General features: G+C 39.7%; 1 long non-coding RNA gene across 1 annotated transcript; it reads right to left on the bottom strand.

Annotated features, from left to right (window-relative positions):
* Window positions 1–10,819: 10,819 nt before the first annotated feature.
* On the bottom strand, window positions 10,820–11,491 carry LOC132040345 (uncharacterized). The gene is made up of 3 exons (XR_009410676.1): window positions 11,304–11,491; window positions 11,054–11,213; window positions 10,820–10,970 (listed from the first exon to the last, which is right to left on the bottom strand). It is a non-coding gene; the product is annotated as an uncharacterized LOC132040345 (long non-coding RNA).
* Window positions 11,492–11,758: the final 267 nt, after the last annotated feature.

Genomic DNA, 11,758 nt, shown 5'->3' with positions numbered 1-11,758 from the left:
TGATTGAATTAGTAATGTGGTACAATTATGCAGGAAAATATATTTGATTTAAACAAAAAAATTAGAAGTTGATTTTGTGGCGACTGTAGTGGCCACTAAAAGTATGCATAAATAATTCATGTAGTATTAGTGACAATACAGAGTCGCTACTATAGTTCTTTTTGAGGCGACAAGAGCTACCATGATTCCTGTATATTTTTTGTGGCGACGAAAATGTGCCACTAACACTATAAGATATGTTTTCTATGGCGACCCTTTTTTGGACCATTTCTAAGTGTTTTTAATGGCGACTATCAAATATTTTTGCCGCAACATGGGTCGCTACAAAATTTTATTAGTGGTGACATATTGTGGCGACTATTCTAGTCGTCACGAAAAACCTTCAGCCACTGAGCTATTCTTACGACTGCTGGGTCACCACCATAGGCCATCCATAGTGACTTTTACACTTTTACGTGGCTACTATAGTTGTCACTAAATGTCAGATTTCTTGTAGTGTTTTGGTGTAGCACAGATTACTGGGAAGGTTTAAAACTTGAAACTACGTATGCCAACATCAGATAAGGATTATTCCACCCAGTTAGGATGATTCCTTGATGTTACCCATTATGGGTTATTTTACGGATCCATTCATGTCATGTTCATGTCTCGTACCCCAGCAAGGTACGAAATGGCTTAGCTAATTGGGCAGAGATCAGATGCCACGTTCTGACGTGGTGGTTACCTGTCGATTATACTAAGGCTTTCCCAACTAAAATGTTTTACTCATGTTACAGCTTGATCATGATCATGTCCCGTATTTCGATTCTGACTTACACTTTATAGTTACAATTAACGACCTCGCTTACCATCTACGATTCTGATTTCGGTTTGTATTACTTCATGTATCCATATTATTGATTTGGGCTGCCTCTTCCTGAGCACCCAACTTATTGTTATTTCATTTTTCTTTACATACAAGTACAATTCCAGTGTGCTTACGTTCCTATCGCCTGGGGCCTGCATTTCACGATGTAGGTGTCTATTTACAGAATGACGGATCTGCTCGTTAGGACTTCATCATATCAGCTGTATGGTAAGCCCCACTTCCTTCGAGGTATTGTCTTTACTTTGCAGTAGTCATGTCATGTTAGACAGTCAGGTATGCTGGGGGGCTTGTCCCAGTAGCAGTTCAGTATTTTAGGCTCATGTGAAAGATTTCATAGACTACTCAGTCATGTCATGTTAGGTATTCAGTTATGTTTTGCCTTGTGGGCTGCACTATCATGTTTTCAGACTATTTTCGAACTTATATTTTAAAAATAAATTTTCAGTATTATTATGATGTCACATGTTTTATTCAGACTATTCACGTTTTAACTTATGTTCCATGTCAGTATATATCCCATGTTGATTCAACAAGGCACGTGGTTCATTCGTTCACATGCAGTCAGGCACCGAGTGTTGTATTACGTCCAGGCCCAGGTTCGGGGCGTGACAAATTTTTTCAAGTTGGTGCTTCTCTAGCACAACATTCTCATAGCTATAGTAGCTAATCTCATTCATATTCATTCTCTCAAATATTTTGAAAAATTCAAATTATCTACAGGTCCCTCAAGACAAGTGTCTCTTATACCAAATGTTGGAAAACCGGGGGAGGAGAATCACTCTCAAATAAGTCAAATTCTCGTTTAAAGATAAGAGCGACAACAATTCTTCTTTGATCTACTCAACTTGACTTATATAATCAATCATTATATAATCAATCATTCTCTTGAATAGAAGTTGGAAAAATATATTTCCTCCAATACTTCTATTTAGGCTTACATTTTTCCTTCTTTTCTAATATCAATATAACTATAATACCTAGGTATTATATGTAATGACCCGTTTGGTCGTTCAGACTTTTTGACCCTTTTACCCTTGTTAGCCCTCCCTTTAGCTCAGTTAGAGCATGTTTGACTCGGAGGGATGGGTAGCGTGGTTCCCTAGGCGATGCGGATTAATTTTGAGGGAATTAGTAGCTTAAAGTGAAAAATCATTTGACTAATAGTTGACTTTTGGGTAAACCGACTTCTTTCAGAATTCCATCGATTTCGTCTAGTCCGGACTTGGTGCGATGATTAGTTTGATTCTCGAGGCACACGGGAGCGTTTTGAGTCTTTGGTTGGGAACTTATTTTTGGGGTTTTGGGGGTTGATCGGGTTAAATATACCTCCGTTAGGAATTCTAAGGGCGCAGTGAATTCGTAGCGCGTTTTTATGGTTGAATACATATTTGGTTTGTATACAGAAGGTTTCGGATGAGTCTCAGGATTTCGGAGTGTTGGAGTCAAAAACCAGAAAGTCTGGTTTCAGCTGTTACTGGTGTCCTTCTTCGCGATCGCGAAGAAGGTATCGCGGTCATGAGCCTGAGGGAAACAAACCCTCGTGAACGCGTGGTGAGGTCCCGCAATCGCGTGGAGGCGCTTATGTAAGTGGGTCAGTCCTGATCGCGATGGTTCGTCGGGGCAGGTCAGATTTTTCCTCTTCGCGATCGCGTGGTCTCGATCGCGAAGTCATCACCGTAGCAACAGTGGATTTATTCCTAGAATCCGAGAGTTTATTCCCATTCAAAAATTCTATGTTCTTCAGTGTGTTTTGGATAGTTTTCAGGAGGCTTCTACTAATCCAAGCTTTGCGGTAAGTTTCTAATCCTAGTTTTAGGCTTTTCATTTGATTCTTGTCATTATTTAGTGGTTGAAATCTTGTTGGGTTGGGAATTAGAAATGCATAAACCCTAGGTTGGAATTGGGGTTTTTGGGATTAATGAAATTGAAAGCTGATTTGTGGTTTGAATTTCATGAAATTAAGTTTGGTGATTATCTAGACTTGGGGTAGCCTAATTTTACTTTTAATTTCTCATTTTACCCTTGTGGGCCTGGGGTCACCTTTTAGGGTTATTTTGGGGTTTTCAAAAGGTTTAGCAATATTTATATCGTTAGATTCATAGTCTAATGTAGAATGTTAAATTATTAGACTTCGAGCATTCGGAAGCACTCCAGAAGGGGAAGGCCGAAGTTTGACGATTCGAGGCTCGTGCTCAGCGTCTAGGTAGCTTATGGATTACTCTAATTAGGCTTTGACTAGCGACTCATATATGATTGTGTAGTGTTGACGGAGAAAGCATGATAGGTCTTCGGACATGATGTTGGAAGGGATATACAATTAGGTTGGTATGAATTCTGATTATGTGGGCTTGTCGCTGTTATTTATGCATTGATTGACATGTGTTATTTTTTATTACTCGACTTGGAGTTGTGGGATGTGATAGACTTATGTGTAGTAGTTGAGACTTGATATCTGATGCGTTTCCATGAGGGTTTGATAATCCTTGCAAATATTGAATTGGCTTATGGTACTTCGTGATCCCCATATCATATTCATTGGCATTGGTTTCATTGATTCCTCGCTATTGCATTCATACCTTCATGCATGATGGAAATGTTGTTAAAACAGTTTGATGATTGAATTGTGGAAACAGTTATGGAAACGTTGAAAGAAAGAAAGTGAAAGATTAAAGTCACCTCTAGGCTTCGTACGAAGTGACTAGTATTGTTGAAATTCATATCTAGGCTTCGTGCGGAATGATAGGTGCATGGACTTCGCGAGTCACCCATGGGTCATGACTTTCTCGACATCGAGATTCCATCCATAACATGTGTGTACAGCTTGAGTAGTGGCCATTGCATTGCAGGACATTCATCTTATTACATTGCATGTATTATTATCCATCATACATTGATCTATTGATTGTTGGTTGTGTTGTGTTGTGGTCACTTGAGAAACTATCGAGACTTGACAGACTTGTGTTTAGGAGCTTCACTTAGGCTATGATTCGGTTGTGTGATATTCTGTAACTTCAACGGTTTTTTTTTTTAAATAACTTATATCAAAAGGCATTGCCCTCTGATGTTTTATTGAAAATTCTGAAGTCCAACAGAAAAAACAGAAAGAAAAGGTGACAAAACGTAAATAAGATTTGCTAACCATCTTACAGTATTAATACTCAAAGATGATATTACATTTTTCCATAGAAAAATATTAAAGATAAAATGACTGCTCTTCTGTGTGATCTGCACTATGTCCTTGTTGTTAATCTTCATTGCTGTTGTATTCTTCTTGTTTTGATCCTCAATGATGGAATATGAGCTTTGTCCATGTTTAATACCTTTCTGCCCATAGTTGGCAATGTCTGAAAACTGTGATATTCAAGCAGCTCCTCTACCTCAAGTGTTGTGTTATTATGTGCCTGTCTTTTGACTTGTTAATTCTTTGTCATCTTATATGTGATCTAATCTTAGTCGGCCTATAATGCTTACCGGTATGTTGTGTACTGATACTACCTTGCTGCACTTTTTCTGAGTGCAACGTTTGTGCTAGGATCCTCTTTGAGACCCCGATTCTAGCATTGAGGCTACTTGCTGCTGAGATTCCGAAAGTGAGCTACCTACCTGTCTGCAGCCCTGGAGTCCATCTTATCTGTCTATTATTCCTTCCATTAGACATTGTTGTTTTGTATTTCAGACTTATGTATTACTCTTAAATATCTTTTGGTTAGTTGTTCTTGTACGGTGACTTCAGTTCTTGGGGACTGTATTATGACTTACTATCTCTGAACTTTATTATTTATGTTATGACTTAGACTATTTGATGATTGTTCTCATTATTTATGTTTACTCGTAAATAGGATAAGTAATGAAATAAGGGGATGGTATGCCCAGCAGTGGGGTTAGTGTGGGTGTCATCACGATTGTGATATTTGGATCGTGACAAGTTGGTATCAGAGCCCTAGGTTTACCGATCTCATCAGTACCAGAACATGTCAGTGTAGAGTCTTGCGGATCGGTATGGAGATGTCTGTACTTATCTTTGAGAGGCTATGGGACACTAGAAAAGGTCCATTATTTCATTCCTTTCATGCTACTCTGTTCTAATTGGTATCTGGTTGGTTCAAATTAGTATCTGATCTCTTCTTCTACTCTCACAGATGGCGAGGACTCATGCTAGAGCTGCGGTTGATGAGGTACTAGTGCCGACCACCGAGGTCGCGTCACATGGTAGGGGTCGAGCTAGAGGCCGTGGTTATGGCCGGGGGGGCAGCACCAGCTAAGGGCAGGGCTCTCGTGGCTTGTCAGGCCATTGCCAGATCCATATTTCTCGATCTACATGCGGATCATCATGACGAAACCTTCGAGGATGAGGAGTTGGGCTAGCACCCGCTCAACCTGATATTATTGCTACTCCAGTTCTATTTGATGCTTTGGTTCGAGTGTTGAACTTGCTTGAGGGTCTGACTCAAGAGGTTGTTCTACCAGCTACACCGGTAGTAAAGGAATTAAATTGGCTGATCAGATTCTAGATAGGTTCTGTGCTCGGGAGGCACATCCAGCTGCAGTTCTGGCTCCCCTATGGATGCGATTCCAGGCTCAGATTTCCTTCCTAGGCCCATACCAGGCCTAGTGATGACCGTGAGGAGTATGACTTGTTTGAGAAATTCATCAAGATGAAGCCTCCAGTTTTCTACGGCACTCCACAGGAGGATGCCGCTGAGTTTATTATCGACTATCATGAGAGGCTCCACAATTTGGGAGCAGTAGAGAGCCATGGGGTTGAATTTATGACCTTTCAGTTATTAGGTGATGCCAAATTCTGGTGGAGAGCGTATGTGGAGTGTAGGCCAGCTGGGTCTCCTCCGTTGACATGGACCATGTTCTATCCAGTTTTCTTGGAGAAGAACGTCCCACATACTTTGAGGGATAGGAGACGCGGTGAGTTCAGTCACTTGGAGCAGAGAGGGTCATCCGTTGCTGAATATGAGGCTTATTTTCACTCCTTGTCTAGATATACGCTTCAGTTGCTTCCCACCGAGGAGAAAAGAGTGAGGAGATTTGTCAAAGGGTTGGACACTCAATTGAAGTTGGCGGCTCTTCAGTTAGTGACCACAGGGGTTTTGTTTCAGGATATGGTGGATCATGTTACTTCAGTTGAGTCAGTGAGATAGGAGATCTATGGTAGAGTTTAGTATAAGAGGGCCTGCAAAGGGGGCAGTTTTAGTGGTACATTTTCCAGAGGGCATGGTCATTATGGGCAGAGTTCCCAGTTCTACTTAGGTCGCTCGATTCAGTCAGCTATTCGGACATCTGTTGGGGGTTTTTCAGGCCCCAGCCGTCACACTCAAGGCATTCAGTTCAGGGTTCGTACTCTAGGTTCTCGCATCTTGAAGGGCATGCGGTTCTTTCGGCTTGATTCGACGGCTTTGTCCTCGATAGAGTCTGTTATGGGTGTGCTGAGCCGGGACATATCAGGATGTATTGTCCTCGACTCAAGCAGAGTGGTCAGAGTACTCCATATGAGACCCTCAGGCCTTCAGCGTCATCTTTTAGAGGGGGTGTATCTTCTGGTCGAGGGCCGCACAGTGTGGTGGGGGTGGTCACTCTTTTAGTGGGGGTGGTCACTCTTCAGCCTAGCAGCGGCGGATCTCAGTTCGGCAGAGGTGGACATCAGCCCGGTAGGGGCGGGGCTCAGTCAGGTCAGAGTGGTCGTGGTGGTTCGCAGGTTGATAGCGGACGGGTTCATTGTTATGCATTCCTTGGCAAGCCAGTGGCCGAGGCTTTAGAAGCTGTCATCACAGGTAATATCTCAGTCTGTAACCGGGTGGCTTCAGTGTTGTTCGACCCGGGTTCCACTTTCTCTTATGTGTCTACATATTTCTCTATGGGTTTGGATATGTTTTGTGATCTACTTGACATGCCTATTCATGTATCTAGTCCGGTTGGAGATTTTGTTGTGCTAGATTGAGTCTATCAGTCTTAGCAGTTACGTTTATGGGTTATGGTACGTAGGTAGATTTGGTGATTCTTGATATGGTAGATTTTGATGTCATCTCGGGTATGAGTTGGTTGTCTCCATATCATGCAATTTTGGACTGTCACACCAAGACAGTCACGCTTGCTATGCCGGGTATTCCTAGACTTGAGTGGAAGGGTACTCCTAGTCCCTCCCCGAAGAAGATTATCTCATTCCTTCAAGCTAAGAAGTTAGTTGATAGAGGATGTTTGGCCTTCTTGGCCAATATTCGTGATACTAGTGCTGACACTCCGCCACTTGAGTCTGTGCCTGTTGTGAGTGAGTACGCGGAGGTGTTTCCTGTGAACTTGCCTGCTATGCCACCCGATCGTGGTATTGACTTCTGCATTGATTTTGAGTCGGGCACGCGCCCTATTTCTATTCCGCTATGTAGGATAGCACCGGCGAAGTTGAGAGAGTTGAAGGAGCAGTTGCAAGATCTTCTCAGCAAGGGTTTCATTAGACCGAGCATCTCCCTTTGGGGTGCTCCTGTGCTTTTGTGAAAAAGAAGGATGGGTCGATGCGGACGTGTATTGATTACCGCTAGTTGAACAAAGTCACCATTCGGAATAAGTATCCTATTCCCTGCATCGATGATTTGTTTGACCAGCTTCAGGGTGCCTCAATGTTTTCCAAGATTGATTTGAGGTTGGGCTATCACCAGTCGAACATTGGGGCCTAGGATATTCCCAAGACAGCCATTAGGACTCGTTATGGTCATTACGAGTTCCTCATTATTTTTTGGGGTGACCAATGCCTCGGTAGCTTTTCATGGACTTGATGAATGGCATTTTCAAGCCATACTTGGATTCTTTCATCATAGTTTTCATTGATGACATTTTAGCGTATTCGCGAAACAAGGAAGATCATGAGAAGCATTTGAGGATTGTACTTGGATTGTTGAAGGAAAAGGAGCTTTATGCTAAGTTTTCTTAGTGTGAGTTTTGGCTCAATTCTGTAGAATTCTTGGGGCATGTTGTGTCTAAGGACGGGATTATGGTGGCTTCCAAAAAGATAGAGGCAGTCCGAGATTGGGCTAGGCCCACTTCAATGACCGAGGTCCGGAGTTTTGTGGGTCTCGCCAGCTATTACCGTCGGTTTGTGAAGGGCTTTTCTTCGATTGCTTCCCATTTCGTTTGACTCAAAAGACTGTGCCTTTTCAGTGGTCCGATGAATGTGAGGAGAGCTTTCAAAAGCTCAAGACTTTGTTGACTTCAGCTCCTATTTTATCTCTACCAGTCAAGGGAAAGGATTTCACCCTGTATTGTGATGCTTCGCGTATAGGTTTGGGTTCTCATCCCACAATTTAGCTATGACCTGGGCGAACATAAATATATCTAGAAGAGGATAGTTATTACCTTATTTGCCAAGAACTTCTCTTCATCCACCTTATTTCACTTCGAAAAAGATCTGCGATTTGTTATCATCTGGAGGAAACCGACAATACAATCACGTAACGGACGAGAACATAACCTCCAAGTCGTTCTGCATATTTTTTCTTGTGCGTAGAAGCTTGATAAATTTTTCTTGAATAGAACCTCATTTTCCCTTACTTAATATAGAAATATATTGCTATACACTTTTGTTCTTTCATAAAATTCTACGTATAGAAATGATCCCAAATAAATCTTGGTGGATAGTGGGGTCTACCCACTTATACATTTCAATGCTTAGCAGCCATATAGCCAAAAATGTGTCACTACTAGGTCCTCCACATAGATTAGTCACTCTTTTTTCTTTAATTGTCATGGTCCCGCATGGACAAGACAATTCGTTTACACTTATCCACTTAACTAGCTATGGCTGGCCCGTGCTAAGCTCGGGCCCAAACTCAAAATATAAAGATTTGTATCAATATTTTTTACCACACTTTGGATTATTAAACATATCCAAAGTGTATCACTTATGTCACCGGAGGAAGAATTATAAGAAGAGGTTAAAGTAGTGAAGCTATCTAATCACAATCTAATTCAAACCAAAAAGTAGATTATATTTACATTGCATTTTTGAACAAGCAAAGCTTAGATTATAGTTACAGACTCCTAAGCATTTTCACAAAGGGCAAAACTAAGAGTAAAAGCTATAAGCATGGATAGTCCCGTATATTTTAATCGGCTGATTCATGACCGTCACGGGCCATCAAAAGTTTGGTATGTACAAGCCAAAGAAAAGACCTATGTACAAGCTCGCCACATTCATAATGAACTACAAATAGAAATAAGGGATATGTGATTAGTATCAAACGTAGATAGGTGAAATAGAACAAACATGGCAGAGATTTAAAGATTTTCCCACAAACAAAACCATTCTTCTAAAACCATAGGCATAATGAGCAAAAAGATGGATACTTTATTTTCACCACATATAGTCATTGATAGATGTAAAATGCAAGAACAAGAAGACACAATTTTCCCACAAAAAAGATTCAATCCAGTACTGATATAATTGAATCTAGCTCCATGCACAAAGCAGCAATATAAGAACCAGCAAATAAGAAAAGCTAAGAACTAGAACTTAAGAAGGAGAAGAAAAGAAATATTTTGGACTATGGACTTCGATATCTAAAATGATTTGAAATCCCCGTACTTAACCGTATCAATCACCAAAGAGAGTTATTCACAAAACCACGCATAGCTACACCTCAGCTAGAAGTTGCATGATTACTTCTAGTAAAAAATACAATCTAGAGAACACTCCAATACACAACCCACGCGTGAGAGGTTAAAAAAAAAAACATTTGTTTGACCAACGGACAAACTACTAAGTACGTTAAAATGGATAATAGCATCTCTATTGACACCTTAAATGACCTACCACTGGAAACACAAGAAAATTGTGCCAAACAAAACCAAGAAAAGCTTTTGCTGCTTGCAAAAGGGTAGTAACAGATATTCTCTTAAGCTAAAAAAAAAGGCTAATCTATGAGCTTGGTGGTCTTAAGGATGGTTCGACGGGAGCTGCTATTAAGAATAAAAAATTAGAATAGAATCTAATTCATGTTCACGATAACAGAAAAGCAGACTTTTGAAATTAACCCTTCTTCGTATTGTTCTTTTAATAAAGTACTATACCTTATCAAGAATAACACAAAATATTTAGTGACATCAAGAATTTCGACCTCTATGACCAAAATTGGTGAAGACCAAAAACACCAGTTATGTGTTTTTGGTCTACACAATAATTATTACCTTTCTCAAAAAGAAACACCAGTTATACAAGTAGCTCAACTTGGTTTCACAAATGAGAGGCACGAACCTCCCTGCTCCTCTCTCGTTAAGCCACAACCGAGCATCTTACCACAAAAAAAATTCTATACTATAAACGTTAAATCCACACGTTAGAAAATTCCTAATACAAAATGAAAATAGTTGTCCTGAGAGTGAGGTAAAGTGATGAATTGAGGAGCATTTCTGAACAAATCATGGATTAAAATACAGGCATACTTTTCCTCAGATTCCTTATTGGTTTCAGCAGGTCTTTAGTAATCCCAATTCCCCAAACAACAATTCATTCATTCACTATCAATCAACTATGCTAAATTCCAAATAGTTAGGATCTACTATATTAATCCTCTAAATTCATTCCACTTTTCTCGATCAAATTCATTACTATTCTAATCATTTCAATTTTTAGTGGATAGTCCTTCATTATGTTCATTACAGATTGAACAACTCTACTAATCATACCTTCTACTCAAAACCTGTTAAAAATTAGACTCACATTAACCTTAATCGTAAATCCTAACCAAATAACCACTTGGAAATTCCAAAAATCTTACATAAACCGTTCTTTAATGCTAGGTATTTACAAATCATCAACAGATAAATCAGACACTACAACACCAGTCAAGGTAATATCCACATTAAAAAAACATAGCCAAGAAGCTCACTAAAAGAAACGTAAAACAATTATAAACTTAAGATGGTCTAGAAAATTTATTGTCCGTGGTTACTTAAGAAAGAATTCTAATTGATTTGTACCTTTATGTTAATTGTTTCATAGATTTGTTCAGCTTTCATCGAAAGAAGATTCTCTCCAGGTTCACCCACTAATGTTGCAATTGTCGATCCACTTCCATCTGCAATTTGGACTTGAATGCGGCACCTGTTATATAATATTATTACATGTTATTTTATATTCATAAATTATATGAGAAAGCAAATTTGGATTATGGAACGCTTGGTTACCTGGGTGTTAACATTGCTTGTCCGATCACAGCTTTACACAAATAATAGCCTTCATTATTTTGGTCCTAACAAAGTTCTTGCATTTTGAACACATTAACTCATAAAACAGCTGCTCATCATCCAGCAACGATATTTTACCTTCAACGTGAAAAGATTGCATCTATTCAAAAAAGAGAAGTGCATAAGATTAGTTGTGTTGCTGGTAATGGTAGCGCATCTAAATATATAGTAGCATTTGTTGGACATATACCGCTGGTTGTGCTTGGATATCTCCTATAGGTATAGCCTCATCATTTAGTGATATAAAAATTGGTGATGAAGCTGTTTCTAGAGAACTTCTTTGCGTATATGTGCTCAAAATTTCTTCATTCTCTTTTGCCCTGTAAATGAACATAGTTATATTATTTTGGGCCATATACACAGTTAGCTTTTTGTATATGATTGTACTATTTGTCACATATTTATGTCATACCGAAGCTCATCAATTTGCACTGTGGATAGGATGGATTTATCAATATTACAGAATTGTATCTTGTTGTCAAGGATGTTCCTGTGTTGCACATCGTATAAGTAAAAACAATTAATGTTTTTAATATACACAGGAAAAAATAAAATCTAGTTCATACCAGCATATGAAGACCGTGCAATTCGTTTTGCTAGGATTACTGGATGTTCTTCAATTTGTGCAGCTAGGTCGCTTCCATC

The sequence above is a fragment of the Lycium ferocissimum genome, chromosome 12, assembly GCF_029784015.1.
Source record: "Lycium ferocissimum isolate CSIRO_LF1 chromosome 12, AGI_CSIRO_Lferr_CH_V1, whole genome shotgun sequence".
Taxonomy (NCBI): Eukaryota; Viridiplantae; Streptophyta; class Magnoliopsida; order Solanales; family Solanaceae; genus Lycium; species Lycium ferocissimum.
Note: the sequence above shows the minus strand (reverse complement) of the source record. Positions and strands in the feature narration are given on the sequence as shown.